We start from the raw sequence: 16,481 nt of genomic DNA on the forward strand, positions 1-16,481 counted from the left end.
AGCACAGATCAAGAGCTGAGGTAGTGGCATAAGAGGCCGCGGCCTGGTGAGAACACGGGCATAGATCAAAGAGGCAAATAATCCATATCCCACAGGACCTGCAGGAGACTGATTTCAGGAGACCTCACCCTTCCTGGGATTACCTAAAGCCCCAGACAGATGCTCAAGTCCCTAAGTAGGAAATGACATAGTATTTATGTACATGCTACACACATGCACACACTTTTAAGTAATCTCTAGGTAATGCAGAATACAGTGTCATGCAGAGATTTCCCAGCGGTTGCCAATAGTATGTGTGTTAGAGAATAATGAAATTTAAAAGTCTGCACATGTACAACAGCTGCACTCCTCTCTCGTTATTTTAACCCTTGGTTGGTTAATATGCAGACATATTTTAAAAGTATGCTGTGGGCTCCCAGCCACAATCTTCAATTCCCAGAATTCTCAGCTTCTGCTATTAAAACTAATCATGAAAAGCAACCATAATCAGAGGCAGGCATGGATTAGTGAGTTCTCAGCCCTTGAAGAGCATCCATTGGGCATGAGACAGTTTCCACTCCAAATGCAAGGCCCCTCTGAGGTGTAGTTCAGCTATGGCTGCCATGGATGCTGAGACACCAGGCTCTAATTGGCAACATAAGCCTGTTGGATGAGTCTGCCAGAACAGTGGCTAGCTTTTAACTGTTGATTTGAAATAACCTAGCCATCTAGGAGAAGAGTATCACTGATAGCTTGTCTACATTGAGCTGGCCTGTGGGCTTTTCTGGAGGGTGGATTATCTTAATTTAATGAATGGGGGGAGGCCCAGTCCACTGTGGGTAGCACCATTCTGTAGGCAGTGGTTCTGAACTATGGAAGAGTGGAGAAATTGTCCTGAGCATACTCAAGCAAGCAAGTGAGCATATGTGAATGCATTTTCTCTGCTTTTCACTGTGGCTGTTATGTGACCAGGTGTCTTGTGTTCCCGCTGCTGTGACTTTACCACGGTAGACTGCAACCTGGAACTGTGAGCTGAAATAAATCCTTTCCTCTCCCAAGCTGCTTTTCATGGGGCTATTTTATCACAGCACCAGAGATGAGATAAGGACAGTTGGGTTAAATGGGAATTTCTATTTAAGGTCATTCATAACAGCGGCAGTTAATAGTTTCTTAAAAGGAAACAAATGAGATGCCAGATGTTACACAAGCCTCTTTCCACTACGGCTAAAACCAAAGAAGCTAAAACCCCCAATGCTTAAATATTTAACAGTGCAGATAAATACTCAAAACACACCAAGCAAGTGTCTGAAGACCAAACAGCAGACCACTGGCCATCGTTCAGCACCGCCTCTGACTGGGAAAAGAGAAAGCATGAGAAGCAACAGTCTAAAATACTGACATCTGTTGTTACTGATAAGTAGCATTTGCTCATCTTTTCTTCCAACTGTTTAAAAATAAGCATGTAATATTGTTACAGTTGGAAAGAAGGCCGGAAATATTGACGAGAGCCCTGCCCTGCCTGCTCATTGGAACCACAGAACATCTCTGTGCAAACAAACAGAGGGCTGATGTCCCTGAGAATTCCAGAAACAGAATTTTTTGTGAGGTTTGTCTGTCCTTGTCTCTGAGAAGGAGGCGCTGGCCCAGACTCACATGCTGTTCCTGTTTTCTTCTGCTTTGCAGGCCGGAATATTTGGGAGTTTGGCCCTAAGTGCACAGTTCCAGTCGCCATGTCCCAATCTGGGAGCATTTTGCGTCTGTGAAACGCAAACTGTAGCTCCCGAGGGAGAAGGCTCTGCTAGCTTCCTGCCTCCTGGAAGAGCACTCAGCCCTGTGTGCAGATGCCTCACTGCTCTGGCCGGAACATGAGAGCGGCTGCGAGAAGCGGCCAGACATCTGCAGCAGCTGGCCGTTGTCTCGGAAAATAAATGTACTTTTCCTCAGCAGAAGCAGCAGATGACTGGAAGAGGGTGTCTTCGCTGCCACCCTCACACCCTGAAAGAGTTGTGGATTTACTGAGAGTCTGAGAAGAGAAAATGAGAAATTGTCACAGTTAATGTCTGCACAGGTGTGTGTTTATTTTGAACCTCCCCTATGTCCTTGCAGATGGAATGTTCTTTGGGATGTTCCCAAGACCTGTTCAGTTAGATTCTCTGGGGACTCAGGCTCTATACCTACCTTTCAACAAGGTTTTTGGATAACATGAATTTTTTTTTTTTTTTTTTTTTTTTTTTTTTTTTTTTGGTTTTTCGAGACAGGGTTTCTCTGTGTAGTTTTGCGCCTCTCCTGGAACTCACTTGGTAGCCCAGGCTGGCCTTGAACTCACAGAGATCCGCCTGGCTCTGCCTCCCGAGTGCTGGGATTAAAGGCGTGTGCCACCACCGCCTGGCAACACCAATGCTTATTAAGGTCTAAGAGTGACCTCTGTAGTGACACACCAAAGAGTGACTTAATCTAGAAAAACAACAACCTTAAGCATGGGGTTGATACAGCTCAGTGATAGAGCATTTGACTTGCACCATAAGGACCTGAGTTTGGTCCCCAGAACCCACATTTAAAAAAAAATTCAGATGATGTGGCAAGCTTACAATCTCAGTACTGGGGAGGCATAACCTGAAGACCCTGGGGACTCTCTGGCCAACCAGCCCAGCCTATCAGGTGAGTTCTCAGCTAGAGGGAAAAGGTAGGCAAGGCAGCATCCAAAGATGGCACTGGGTGTGGTCTTCTGAGCTCTATACACATGTAAACACATGTACATGGGCACATGCACCCATGTCTCACATACACAGACTCTCTGTCACCTAAGCATGGTGCCACACGTCTATAATCATAGACCTCAGGAGGCTAAGACAGGAGGATCATGAGTTCAAGTCTAGTCAGGGATACATAGTGAGACCTTGTCTCAAAACAAAGAACTGGGAATCTGGTTCATCAGATTAAGAGTGCTTGCTGCTCTTCCAGAGGCCCCAGGTTGGGTGGGTCCATAAACACCTATAACTGTAGCTTCAGGGGGACCTGCTGCTCTCTTCTGCCTTCTGTGGATGAGAGAACACTCTTGCATGTATGTGGGAGCACGTGTGCTCACACACAAAACAACCATAAATAAATCCTTAAAAACAACAAAAAACTGCATAGAACATTAGCAATAGAGGTAGCCTTGAAATTATTTTTGAAATGACTACCTTCCTGGCTAGAAAGGGTTATGTGCTACTATTTCAATTCATTCATAAAGCTGAATCAAAGGCTGAAGTAACTCAAAGGCACACTCAGTTGCAGACACGGGCCACCACATAACTCAGTCAGGCAAGCTGGACCAGACTCGAGGAGGAAGGGGAACAGAAAACAGTCCCTTTGGTGACCAAATGCCTTTTGCATGTTAACCACATATGTTGACTTTGTGTGGGGAACTGGAGAATCCAGTCACCACTAACATGAAGGTCAACAGACACTTGGCAGACATTCATCCTGAGTTAAATCAACCAAGCCCGGGGTTGGGGAAGGATGTGGCTCAGTTGGTAGAATGCACGAAGCCCTGGGTTTGATCCCTGGCACTGCATAAACAGGCTGACATGGCACATAGGCCTCCCTCAGGAGGCAGAGGCAAGAAGATCAGAAGTTCAAGGCCATCCTCAACTACCTAACAAGTTTGAGCCCACTGTGGGCTACATGAGACTATTTCTCAAATTAAACAAACAATTAGATAAATTTAATTTAGTGAGCACGTACCCAGATCTTCGTCTTCCCAGACAACTGTCCTTAAAGGTCAGCTGGACCCGGGCAGTGGAGGCGCACGCCTTTAATCCCAGCACTCGGGAGGCAGAGCTAGGCGGATCTCTGTGAGTTCGAGGCCAGCCTGGGCTACCAAGTGAGTCCCAGGAAAGGCGCAAAGCTACACAGAGAAACTCTGTCTCGAAAAACAAAAACAAAAACAAAAACAAAAACAAACAAAAAAAAAGGTCAGCTGGAGGACCGTTCTGATATGTAAGTGGGGTTTCGTCCCTTACCCAGCTATAAAGGTCACTAGTGCTCCTGCACTCAGAATTAGCCTGACTCTGAGGCTCAATCATTGGGTCACCTGATCTGAAAGTCCAGGACATGGCCTGTTGGCCTTTAGAGGCCAGAGAGGGGGAGAGCTAGGGATTCTGCCGTGCTTCTCCAGCCATAAGGCAGTCTGGGCTCTCCCAGCATGCTGGAGCCTCCTGGCTTAGCGAGCTCTAAGCTGAACCCTGGAAGCCATTTGCTCCTCCCTCGTTCCCCACCACTTCTACCCACAGGGTATGTTAACTCTTTCAGTTTTCGGGTGCCTGAGCAGCGACGCAGGGCAGTAACGGTACGTCAATTTTCACTTTGCAGCATGCCATCTTTATTCCCCAATTACCCCAGTAACCTAAAGGAGAGAGAAAAGGCACAAAGAATGACAGTGGCCATCTGGAATGCATAACTCGGACAGATCTGCAATGTATTACATGGTCTGGAAAGTGGCTGGGCGAATTCCAGGGAGCTCAGATAGACTTCAAAGTCTGGCCGTACATCAGTGAAATTGCCGATCTGCTCTGATATTTAAAGTGGGTGTACATGAATGAATTTATTACACTTTTTATCTTCTGGGCTCAGATGGGGAAACAGGATCATAGGCAAGTTTGCCTTTAATTTCACGCTGCACTTTCCCTCTAGATTTTAGTATTTTCCTCCTTCCTGTGGTACTGTTTCTTGACTTCTTTCATTTGAACTGCCACATACCTTCCTTATCTCTACTATGTGTCAGAAAGTGGACTGAAGCGTATGGATAGTGTAGCTGGACAGGATCATCTAATTGTGAGATGTTCTGCAGGAAGAGTTTCAGTTCCAAAATACATATAGCTTTATGTAAATCCATAGTCTCTTTCCCTGCCCCCTCCCTTACTCTCTCTCTCTCTCTCTCACTCACTCTGCTTCCTCTTGCTCTCCATGTCAAAGGTGGAGGCCTGGACTCTACTGCATGGTATTTATTTCTATAGCTGAATCACTGCTGTCAGTTGAATTCCCTAAGACAATTATGAGTCAAACCTGGGCACTAAAGCTACCTGGAGACCTTGTTCTGAATCCTGCTGGCAGAAACTGCCTTCAGAAAGACACAAGATTCATTCTTCAGGGTTGATGGCCTCCAAACACCTTTGAGGAACAAGCATCTTCTCACTTGGGCCAACTTGGCTGCTTTCAGATTCATGTAAAATTTACCTTGACCCTCAAAGAACCTGAGCAAATGTGATCCCGTGCCAATTACACAGTAAATGTCTGCACCCCTCTGCCTCCCAGAGTGGTAGGCCTCTGTGTCTGGTCTCCAGACAATCCTCTGTTGGGTGTCTTTGGGGACTAGGAAGAGAGGAAATGTTTTTCATATACACATAAAGGTTGGAAGCAGCCCCCAAAACGCAAATCAAACCGACTCTGAGATTCCATCTTACACCTGTCAGAACGGCTAAGATCAAAAATGCTGATGACAGCTTCTGTTGGAAAGGATGTGGAGCAAGGGGAACACTCCTACACTGTTGGTGGGAGTGCAAACTTGTACAGCCACTTTGGAAATCAATGTAGCAGTTTCTCAGAAAATTGGGAATCAATCTACCTCAATATCCAATGATACCACTCTTGGGCATATACCTAAGGAATGCTCAAACATACCACAAGGACACTGCTCAACAATGTTCATAGCAGCATATTCATAATATCTAGAACCTGGAAACAATCTAGATGCCCCTTAACCAAAGAGTGGATAAAAAAAATGTGGTAGATATACACAATGGAGTACTATTTAGCAGAGAAAAGCAATGACATCATGAAATTTGCAGGCAAATGGATGGAACTAGAAAATATCCTGAGTGAAGTAACCCAGACTCAGAAAGACAAACATGGTATGTTCTCACTCATAAGTGGATACTAGATGTAAAGCAAAGAATAGTCAGACTACAACCCACAGCTCCAGAGAAGCTAGGAAACAAGGAGGACCCTAAAAGGGATGTACGGATCACCTTGGGAAGGGGAAACAGAGGAGATCCTGATGAGTAAACTGGCGATGTGGGGGAGGCAATAAAGGAGAGGAGATGGGGGATGAGAACACGAGGGAACCGGATGGTGGAGCTGGGGGAGGGACAGAGTAGGAGAGCAATGAATGACATATCTTGATAGAGGGAGGCATTATGAGGTAAGGAAGAAACCTGGTGCTAGGAAAATTCCCAGATTAGACAACCCCAGATTAGACTACTAGCAACAGCGGTGTGGGTGCCTAAACTGGCATACTCTGGTAATCAGATTGCTGAATACCCTAACTGTCATTATAGAGCCTTCATCCAGTAACTGATGGAAGCTGATGCAGAGATCCACAACCATGCACCAGGCCGAGCTCTGGGAGTCTGGTCAAAGAGAGGGAAGAGGGATGAGCGTGTGTGTGTGTGTGTGTGTGTGTGTGTGTGTGTGTGTGTGTGTGTGTATGTGTGTGTGTGTTAAGATCATGATGGGAAAATCTGCAGACAAGTGAACCAAGCTCAAAGGAACTCACGAACTTTAGGCCGACAGCTATGGAACCTGCATGGGACCAGACTAGACCCTCTGCACACAGGAGACAGTTGTGTAGCTGGCTCTGTTTGATCAGAGCTCCTGGCAGTGGGATCAGGATCTATCCCTGGTGCATGAGCCAGCTTTCTGGAGCCCATTACCTATGGTCGGACACCTTGCTCTGATAAAGCAGGGAGGGGCTTGGTCCTGCCTCAACTGAATGTACCAGGCTTAACTGTTCCCCCCATGGGAGAACTTACCTGTTGGAGGAGAAGATGGAGGGGGAAGGCGGTGGGGAGCAGAAGGAGGGATGAGACAGGGAGATCTGTGGTTAGTATGTAAAAAGAATTAAAAAAAAAATTAAAAAGGAAGCAGGTCCCAAAGATTGGGCCAATGTCATCACAGTAACCTCCAGTTATTCCTTCTCTTTACTGTGCCAAATGTGCATTTGAACTCTTTCAGATTTATGCGCTGATTAAATTATTACAACATGGCTGAAATCCCTGTGGAAAACAGTATGGAGGCTCCTAACATATTTAAATATAGAGCTAAAATGCACAGCACAACATACCCTCTTATGAGCACACAGACAGAAAGAGGGATCAGCATGTCATGAGGACAGCCATGCTCCAGTTCACAGCACCACAGTCACTGTATCAGCCAGCTTTCCATCACTGTGACTAAATGCCTAAGAAAGTCAGCTTATGAGGAGGACAGGTCACTTTGGCTCCCAGCTTCAGAGATTTCAATACATTCATGTGACTCCATTGTTCTGGAGTCTGTGGTGAGGCAGAAATCATTGCAAGAAAGAAATGAAAACTGCTCACACTGTGGCAGCCAGGAAGCAGAACAGGAAGAGTCTGAGGTTCCAGTGTCTTCTTCAAGGACAAGCCACTGATGACATAACTTTCTCCCGGTAAACCCAAGCCCACCACCATTAGCAGTGCTGCAGACTGCTGCCAGAGTCATCGGCCTTTAGAGGACAGTGAGATCCAAACCACATGCTCACAGCAGTCAAGGCCTTCATAGAATATATGGAAGTGTGAGATGTGTGTGTGTGTGTGCAAGCATGTATGTATTAAGGAGGGGATGTATATCAGGGCATAAAGGAAAAAGGTCTTAAGATCTTGCCACGTGGACCAGCATGAGCAACAAGTGAAAGAAGCCCGACACAAAAGGAAAATCACTGGTTTACATGTGGACTCTTTAAATGTGCCAATCCACAACAATAGAGAACAACAGAAAGTTACCAGGGTATGTCAGTCACTCGAGATGGGGAGAGCCAAATCAAAGGGCACACGTGTCTGTCAAGAAGGACAAGGTCCAGGGAGCTGATGTAGGTGTGAGGGCTGAAGTTGAAAATGTGTGCAATCTTTTTGAAGGTGTTCTTGCTATGCACATGTGTGTGAGGCTGTGTATGTGCTCTGCATGACCCTCTTGACCTCTTTGCTGAGTGTGAGTATATCAACATGCCAATGTGTGCAGCAGAGCAAAATAATCAAAGAAAAACTGGAGCATAAACAAAACAAAGTGAACTGACCTGGGAAGAGAGGGTCAAGTTTGACCTTCAGGTCTCCCCTCCAGTTCCTGGTCCCTTTTTCTTCTTGTTTCCTTTCTTCATATTGATTTATTTGTGATCGAGAAGCATGTACACATGCATGTGTAAGTGTGCTCCTGTAGACATGTGTAGAAGCCAGAAGGATGGAGCGTCCTCCATCACTCTGCAAATTCAAGTTTCTCACTGACTCTGGGCCTCTTGTTTCCTCAGCTATACTGGAAGCCAGGAAGCCCAGGGACTCTGTCTCCTCCATTCTTGGACCTGCAATTATAGGTTTATATGGGAGGAGGAAGAAGAAAAGGAGGAAGAGGAAGAGATGGAGAAAAAAGAAGGAAGAAAAAGGACGAGGAGAAAGGGGAGGAAGAAGAGAAGAAAGGAAGGCAAGTGGGGAGGAAGAAGACAGGGAGGGGGAGGAGGAAGAGCCTTGAGGCACCAGGGGGACTCAAAAACAAAGCCCGGGACACTCCCTCTGGTAGTGAGTATCTGGGAGTATAGTTCCCACGCTTCAGCCAAGGGTCCTCTTTCCACCCTGGCAGCCTTGTCAGTAGAGCTATGAAAAGGACTTCCAGTTGATGGTCCCTCCAAAGGCTTAGACTCATGAATTTTATTTCATTCCAAGTGAATTCCCTTTGGATCTGAGGTTCAAAAATACACATGGAAGACAGTCGTGATCATCTGGTCCTGTGTCTGCATGTCATCAGATGATCTTCAAAGCATTCAAGGCTGTATGTAGGGGTTGGCACAACCGTTGGAGTTAGAGATGTCTCTGGGCTTCTGAGCCTCGGAGGCCCCTGATATGATCTGGAAATGGAACACGAACCCACAGAGCTGTGAAAAAGTCCTATGAGTGAGGACCTTGCATAGTGCCAGGCTCCTAGTAAATGCCCCAAATGTTGCTCAACAGGTTCTTTCTAACATCTACCCTATGTTTCATCCTCCCAATAGTAAAACACTCTATTCTCTACAGTCTCCTTGCTTTAAGATCACCAAGCACATTAAACAGTCACCTTTCCCTTCTTTTCTAATTTAAATCTTTTTCTTTCACATCTTTAGTTGATATCTTAGTCCATTCTGTGCTTAATCACTGAGGCTGGTAATTTACAAAGAAGAAAACTGACTCACCATTCGGGAGGCTGAAGAGGCGGAAGTCAAGGTGCTGGCAGCCTGGTGTCTACTGAGGCAATGTTTTCCTCCAAGACGGAGCCTTGTGTTTATCCCTCTAGAGAGAAAGGATAAATGCTCACAGCAAAAAAAGTAGAAGACCAAGGAAGTCTGCTTCCAAAAGACCTCTTCAAGGGACTAGGCCCGCACCTGACAACAGAGTTCCCTAGGCTAACTGCCCCTAAAGATCCCAACTGTTTATGTCATTCCAACAGCATTAAATGTCAAGATGAGTTTGAGAGAGGGTACACATTGTAGCTGTGGTCATCAGTCCATAGGAGGCATGACACTAGACATGCATAGGAATAGATAGAGGAATACAAGGCCATCACATCCTGTAGGGATGGGCAAGCTGGTACAGGCTGGCTAGGAAGCAGTTGCCTGAATGTGACCAAACTTAATTTCCTGGGTTTATTCCAATGATGCTCTCATCCAGGTCCACAAGGGGTCATAGAAGAAGACTATAAAAAGGAAACAGCTTCAAAGCAGGCCTCTGTCACTGAAAGAACAGTCAGTACAATGTGGGGGGTGCACATCCCAGAATACTCCCCATAGCATTTCATTTGAGAGCAGCAATGTAGTTAGGTGGATCTTAACCACGGCTGCCTGAGTGGGAAAAATGTCGAACTGGGACATCTAACATAATACCATGGTGAAAAATAAAAATATCTGCCCCAACAAGGCATATTTCATGAAAACATACAAACACATAAATTTGTAATTTAAAAAATAATACATCTTCAACATTTTAGGTTGATAGTACACAGGGTGAGTGGAATGACAAGATGGATATAAAATGATTACACGAAGAAGCAGAGCAAATTGGCCTTGCCTGTGGCACAGGCAGAAAAAGGAATTCACATGTACAAGCTCACAGACTGGCCCAGCTCCTCCCTTTCAGATTTTCAGGAGTCATTCCCTCATAGACTGCTCTTCCTGCCTTGAATTCTCCCACGCCCAAGCCCATTCTCTATATATGAACATGGACTTTCTCCTTTGGGAACCTGCCTTTGGAAATCAAGCCCCAAGCCTTCCTCTTCTGACATCCCATCACCTCTGGAAGCTGAGCCTCTCCTGTAGCAGGGATCGCACGTCACTTTACCATCATTTGCTGCTGTGCAAAGGCACACAGTAAATGATAATGGCATCTGCAGGACCAGTCTGCCGTGGTTCGCCAGGTAACCGGGCCGCTCACCTCCTGCTCTTGGAGACCCTTGGCCTCTCCTGCTGTATTTTTCAAGGGTCTACTTAAAACCTCTTGATCCTCCCTCACGTTGAAAATTCAGCATTTGGTTCTCAAATTGAGGCTAACTTACTTGGAAGAAGAATTCAGAGTTGGAGATACCAGGAACATTTCGGGAAAACAATTTGCAAACCAATGACCCCTATAAATATTTCTATACCCAAGTAGATGAAATCAATAAAGATAACACACCTGATAAAATTACGTTTGCAGAGTTTTATGCATGCTAAAATAGTAACAGTGAACACTGTGCAGTTTGTTATAGTTTCACACAGCCTGTGGTCCAGAATATCTCCTCGGCAGCAACAAGCTGCCATTCCTAATTTACAAATACTAAGGGTGACAGTAGCCACTGTTGGCTGATTATCTAGTCTGTTTCCAGATGTGAACACATCCTGCAGCTACACAGCAAAGAATCCCCACCACACAGCTGAGGAGACAGTCAAAGGCAACAAGGTCCCTTCCTCTAGGTCCTCAGATAGTCAGTCACAATGCTGCATTTCAAACCAGGAATTTTTGACTCCCAAACACAGAGATATCCATGAAGTGTTAGTTTTCTAGAATGTCTGACTCTCTGAGTAAATGTCCACTTGACACTATGACCTGAACATCTATGTCATGAAAAGATGTGCTTTATGATCTACGTAAATCAATGATTCTCAGATGTGCATTTTTAATTTTTAAAATATTTATTTATTGAGAGTATCATCACCACACACGTGTGGAGGTCAGAGGATAACTTTCAGGAATTTTTTCTCTTCTTCCCCTGTGTGCGTCCTGAGAATGGAGCTCAGAGTCTGTTCCTCACCAAGCCACCTCGTCACACAAAAGAGCCATCAGCAGTCACAGGCTAGTTGGTCAGGGGTGGGTCTGATCATCCAGGTGATTCCGGTGTGCAGCCAGAGGTGAGACCCACTGACACGGACTCCAGCAGCACATCAAACAAACTCATGTGTGTCAAGACTTTCTCTACAGAAAAAGATTCATACAGTCCCCTTTGACCATTGTTTTTCTAAACTAAATATAGTGGTAAGTTTTCCATTTCTCCCTTCACTTTAAGTAATTTTATCTCATACCTCTCTAACTTCTTCTTGTCCTTTTGAATATAAACTCCCAAGGTGGAAATCATCTGGAAGGACCTGAGTGCAAAGGATCATAGTAATGACACTCCCTGGAGCACTAGCCATGGCGGGTTAACTGACATGACCATCAGTGCCCTCTCGAAACTTAACACAATAGAAACCTGTTCCCACCCCCTAAGTTCAGCAAGTCGCCTTCTCCATAGTGACTCAGGGAACCAGGCTTCTTTGGCTTTACTGTTCTTACAGCTCTGACTGTTTTGGTCATTCATACCTCACTGGCAGATTGGGGAGGAAGGAATCCCACTTTATGAGGAAGGAGCTGGGAACCACCCCTGGGGACCTGCACATTCTTTCTTCTTGAGCACTACTAGAATCTGATGTGGCATAGTAGAGCACCCATAGTTCCAGCTGTTCTGGAGGCTGAGACAAGAAGATTGCCAAGCCCAGGAGTTTAAGGCCAGCCTGTACATAGCAAAAGCCTATCTCAAGAAAAACAAAAATTATCAAAAGTTTGTCTGAAAGTTGTTTACACCTATCTATAAAAGGGATCAAGGTATGTGTATCCAGAGAAAGTATGAAGTCAGTTTGCCCAGAATGGTCAGTATTGGGGCAGCCTTAAAACATGGTACCCAGGACTAGGGGTTAAGGGGTAGGGCTGCCAGTAGGAACAGTAGGGACTCAGATTACTCCTGCTGTGATAGTTTTCTTTACTGTTTTGATGTGATCTCAAAGAAAGGTAGAAAGAAGCGTTTGGAAACACCTAGAAAGGCCACTGAGGTGCTGCAACCATCCAAGAAAGAGAAGGGTAAATGCCTGAACATGACCCGTGGGGCCAGCAAGTAGGAGGAGCAGGAAAAAAGGACCATCTCAGAAGTGGCTAAAAGTTTAGAATACCTGAGGAATGTGGGAGAGGAGAGAGTAAGTGACTGTGGCTCCCATAGCCCAGGACTGGGCACCAAGAATACAGTGGTAGCCATAATTAGCATGAGCCCTGTTGGAGAAGTTCACAGCAGGAAAGGGAGTAATAGTCATGAAGACAGGAGGGAGGACGCACACAACACAGATGAATGCCTGAATCAAATGCCTTCGGTTTTGGAGGATGACTGAGGACTTGCACTCCATAGCCTCGTGCATCTCCTTGGGTCACTTGGTAGTAATTCTGGTGGTGGGGAGAGGTGGCAATGCTTGGTTGTAAGACAAGGAAGGATTTTAAAAATCAGCCTAGTCCTGATCTGCCATTGGCTGGGTGACAGTTAGAGACTTGTCACTTGATTTTAGTGTTTTACCATATTCATCATTAAACCAAAGCTGTGATAACAAATAGTCTCTGAGACACAGAGGATGGGTCTTAGTTCAAAATGAAAAATTCCCCAGAAATGAGAGAAAATAATACAGCAGTATGCAGACAAGCATTTGGATGTATGTCCAATAACTAGATAAACTGACAGCTGGAACGTTCATGTATGGATGAATGAGTACATGAAGGATGGATGGATGGATGGACGGATAGATGGATGGATGAAATAATTATGGATAAAATAATGGATAGATGGATAAGATGATAGATGAGTAGATGGATGAAATGATAATGGAGATGGATGATAAATGCATGGATGAGTAGATAATGGATAAATGAATGAGATGGTAGATGAGTAGGTGGATGAAATGATGATGGATGAATATGTGCATGCATGGATGGATGGATGGATGGATGGAAAGAACATGTAAGACCTGTAAGGCTAACATTGACATTTATATTCTCTGTGAAGGATCTTCTATTATCCCAAGAATGTCTCCTTGCTCCATTTTCTTACTTTCTCTTAAGATAAAAGTAGATAGTGGCTATTTTGAACTTTCAAAAAAAAACTTGAAACTTTTCATGTTCCCGTAGTTCTCACATTTCCACAGTCCTCCCCACTCCATTTCTAAAGCTCTCCTAATCTATAAAACTCAGCCATCTGGGAGTGGATTTCCCAGCATGCCTCTGATGGTAGACTCAGTCTGAGCTGCATTTGCAAAGCCATTGTGCTGTTTGGTTACAGCCTAACCAAGTGCACCTCCTGCTCTGTGACAGTGAAAGATGATCCCACCCTAACCCAGAAATTACAGGATTTGCCGCCGAGGACCTTCAAAGACTTCCCAAACGTCCCTTCTGTCCTTTCTCTTTAATTCTTTCATTCTCTCACATGCACCCAGAAGAAAGAAAAGGAGTGGGAGGAGAAAAAATTGTTCTCCAGGTGACATTCCTGCTCACACTGGTGGCCTTCAAACCCACAGTGCCTCCTTCTGGCACTGAGCAGAGGTCTGGGTCTTCTGTCACGTAGGCCTGGAACTGTCGGCCATGACAAATTCTGTCTTCTAAAGAGAGACCACAGCTGGCGGGTTTCAGGTCAGCCACTCTCCTGCTTCCTTCAGTGTGTGACTAACTGATGGGAGACAGATCTTCTGCCTGTGGGGCAATTAGGAGGCCCCTTGGCTGAAACTTGTAGAGAAACAACCATTTACCCATGAGTAACTCAAGGCAGGGCTGTGAGGCATACAGCGATATCCCTAACCATTCTGTGTGCCTCCTGCTCACGGCACCATCATTTTCAAATGTTCCCTGTGGATCCAGCATCTCTATGAAACCTGGAAGAGTAGGAACGTCTGCTTTCGGAGGTTACAGTAGAGAACACTGGATTCCAAATTAGATCCTTTTCCACATGGTAGAATTAGCCAGCAATGGCAGTGGAAGCTGAATCCAACTTTGTCTAACTACTCAGCAAATTAGAGTAAGTCCCCTAATGTCCCGAGATCCAGATTCATTATCAAAGCACAAAAGGATAATTGTCACAAAAGAGGTGATTTTATTAGCAATCTGACAGACTAGACTTAAAACCACTTCATGACAAAAAAAAAAAAAACAAAAAAAAAACAAAAAAAAAAAAAACCACTTCATGACATCACAAGAAAGATTGACTGTTGGGCTATGACGTCCTTTATCCTCAGAGCTGGTGCATGACCGTCGGTTGGTTTGTGGTCAGGAGAGAATCGTATTCCTTAGAATGATAATGTCAGGGTTACTGTTTTGCAGCGAAGATGGCTTAAGTCGTGTCTGAAATTCAGGCTTTGCTTTTGTTAGTCTTCAGTAGAAGTCATATTTTTTTGTTCCTAAGGTAACTAATGAAGACAGTATCCACAGCTCTCCAAGCTGGTGACTGAACTGAGCCAGCCACTATCATCAGCCTCAATAATAAAGTCAACTCCCAACCTGCACCTTCCAAAAAGTCCAAGTGTGGTCAAGCTGGAGTTCCCTGTGGAGAGGCTACAGGATTAAATTCAGGTGGGGTAAGAAAAGCTGGTGAGAGACACGCCCCAGTCTCTCAAAAAATCAGGCACCAGGGTGAACACCTAGCGTTTGAACAAGCAGCAGGACAAAGAGGATACATTCAGATACAAAAAGAAAGAAAGAAACTGAGAGAAAATCCAGTGTGAACCAGGAAGCTGGGCCATCACAGTTAAGAAAACTCCTGCTGAAGATGTGATGACTCATTTCTATGTTTCTGCAACAGTAACAACAAATAGATGGTCAGTTCACAAAGCTCCTAGTCTTGGAGATCCATGAAGCCGTTGCTTTGGGCCCACCGCAAGGCAGCACCTCATGGCAGGAACATGTAGTAGGGCCACACTGTTCACACAGAAAGACCAAGGACTGGCAGTCCTTCAGTCCCCTTTGAGGGCATGTCCCTAATAACTTAATAGCTTTCCACTTAGTGTCCACATCCTTCAAAGGCTAATCCCCTCCCCAAAGCACCACCCCCATGACCAAATCTTTAACACAGGCCTTTAGTGTACATTCAACCCCAATACTAGAGCAGAAGAGGACAAGAGAAGAACAGTTTGAGTCAGTTCAAGCTGATGAAGGAAGGGAAGTAGAGAGCAGGGAGAACAGGGAAATTTTATGCTGCCAGGCTCTGAAGATGCAGACAGGGACAGGAAGGACCATGAGTGATGAGGATTCAAAGGCGGGCAGAAGACACTATTGGGCTCTTATTTTCCTGAGGAAAAGATAAGAGCCCTTGGCTGGTATCTCTTCTCTGTGAGGAAGTTGAGGCCACATGGCAGGGGTAAGCTTTGAAGAGTATGTGGAAAGTTTACACAGTGGGTGCTTCGGTGACATGTCATGAGTCACAGATGTAGCCAGAAGTTTTCTCTGGTCCTGCAGAATCTCTCCCACCCGCACCTTGCAGCCGCTTGGTCCCAAATAAACACACAGAGGCTTATATTATTTACAAATGACATGGTCTAATAGCTCAGGCTTCTCACTAACTGCCTCTTACATCTTAAATTAAACCATTTCTATAAATCTATACTTTGCCACATGCCTTGTGGCTTACCAGTACTTTTACATCTTGCTTCTTCTGGCAGCGGCTAGCAGCAGCTCCTCTGCTCTGCTTTTCTCTTCCTCTCTCTCCAGTTAGAATGTCCTGCCTAACTTTATTCTGCCTCACTATTGGTCAAACAGCTTTATTTATCAACCAATCAGAGCAACACATATTCACAGCATACAGAATGACATCACTCATCACACAGAAACCACCTAAATCTGTGGAGGCAACATTTGGTCCTGTAGCATCTCTGCCATAGAAGGCCAGAGGTATAAGAAAATATTGAGGTCTTCCCAGTCAACCTGAGGGCACAGGAATTAAGAAGGAAAAGGCACAAAGGGAGCTGAGTGCTTGCAGACCCACACTTCCTGGGGACTGCTCAAACTCTTCAAATTCTGTTAGAGCATTGTGTTCAGTCAAGAAGACCCTGTGCCTTGGGGACATTAACTGCCACATGTTCCCTATGCTGAGGTGAACCTGTCCCTGTTTGGGTTGGCTTTCCAAGCATCCCCTCCCACAGCAGAAGCCAGTGAGATAAGGCTCCTTAGCTTTTGCTTGGA

Source organism: Peromyscus eremicus, chromosome 5 (genome assembly GCF_949786415.1).
Source record: "Peromyscus eremicus chromosome 5, PerEre_H2_v1, whole genome shotgun sequence".
NCBI lineage: Eukaryota > Metazoa > Chordata > Mammalia > Rodentia > Cricetidae > Peromyscus > Peromyscus eremicus.